Raw genomic sequence first — 1,699 nt, 5'->3', positions numbered from 1 at the left:
CAGGTGCTTCCTGTATGCCTACATCATTAAATGGGCACCATAGGAAATTGGTAGGAATTTAAATTCTGTCTGGAAATGCAAAGTGTCTATTGCCCTCATCCAAACTGCCATGACCATCTGCTTCATGGTGGCTATGGCCATCATCCAAAGATTAGGGGCTATATCAATCTCCAAACCCATCACTGATTTCCTTCATATCTTATCCTTGTCTCTTCCCACCAACCCTCATCGCTGACTAAACAGAAATGTATGCTGTTTCCAATCCTCAGCCAGTTTGACAGCCTGACTCTCATTGTTTATGGCCAGAATCCTCGGTGGCACAAAACATCCTTATTGAACTTGGATATTTACCAACAGATTTATAAAATACTGCCAGCATTACATACTGAAATATATCGCATCATTCACGAATCTTTAAATGAATTGCGCACCTCAAAACAATTCGAGACCGCCTCTGCATAATGATAGGCACACCCCTCATTCCTAGATTTTTCAAGATGAAACCGATTTATGTGGTATCGTAGGATTAACTCACTATTTATTAGCATCCCTAGAGTATGAACAGCAAGTCTATGATCAGCAGCAAAGAACTCTGCACACCTGAAAACCTGCAGTTCTGGAGGAGTCCTCATACAGTACTTAAAAGAATGTGACTAGTGTCCCTAGAAAAATCTCCAACTATAGAGTACCAAGTCCGACAGTGAAGGTAATGCCAATGAGACCAGAATCCAGTAATTCACAGCATAAATTACTGTCAAATCACAAAGGTAACAATTTTAAAGTTTGGTTTCACAAGATCGGTATTGTATCCTGTGAGGGGCATTGTTCAACAAGTGAGTAGAATTTGATGTAGAGCAGCTCTTGCTCTTCGAGATTACTTACTGAAATAAGAATACACACTGCATTTAGAAAGATGAATCCCCAAATTTCCTTTTAATCCCACCAAGGAACCCAGCTGCAATGGCAAGCTTTATTCAATTTCATCATTAAGAACCATCATTTTCAAGACAGCTTTGAGCCTTGCTTGGGTGCTAGCGCCAAGTTGTATGGATCAAATGTTTCTGAATCTCGTGCAGAGGAGCTATGTTACACTGTTTCAGGAATCAGTCTCGGGTATGCGTCTGAGGGACTATAGAAAGCCAGATAGCCCATAAAAACGTCGTGACGCAGCTCCTACGAAAAATTTCTTGGTGCTTTGTTTAAAAAAAAAAAATCTTAATGTGAGGTTGTGCACATGCCAGTTAATTTGATTCATGTGGGGTTAGTCGCACGCCATGGATTGATATTGCCATGACCAGGCTGCCACACCTCAATGAATAAAACCATGGTGACCTGTTGTCTTTCCAACTCATGTGACTACAGAGGCACTCGATCATCCTCTGATATGCTTTGAACGTTTCAAACCCCACCCGGTTAAACCCGTGTATGGCAGAGCTATGCTCCAAAACTCATTTATCTCGAAAACTCTTGTGGTTATGTCAGACCTACACACATTGTTGGAAAACTTATGGAGGCAGAATAATTGTTACTGAAACGAAGTCTCTCAAAGTTCTCCCCCATACTGATGGAAAAAAAAAAAAAAAAAAAGTTGATTAGACCACATTAAAAAGAAATCAATTGTCTGAGACATAATTAAAGGTATTTTGATCTCATATAATTGAAAAGGTTATGCAAAAGAAATGCGAAGTTTTTTTATTCT

The sequence above is a fragment of the Coenobita brevimanus genome, chromosome 14 (genome assembly GCF_032717465.1).
Source record: "Coenobita brevimanus isolate Jiangsu-jjx chromosome 14, ASM3271746v2, whole genome shotgun sequence".
In the NCBI taxonomy this organism is placed as follows: Eukaryota; Metazoa; Arthropoda; class Malacostraca; order Decapoda; family Coenobitidae; genus Coenobita; species Coenobita brevimanus.
The sequence above is the reverse complement of the archived record's forward strand: the minus strand, read 5'-3'. Positions refer to the sequence as shown.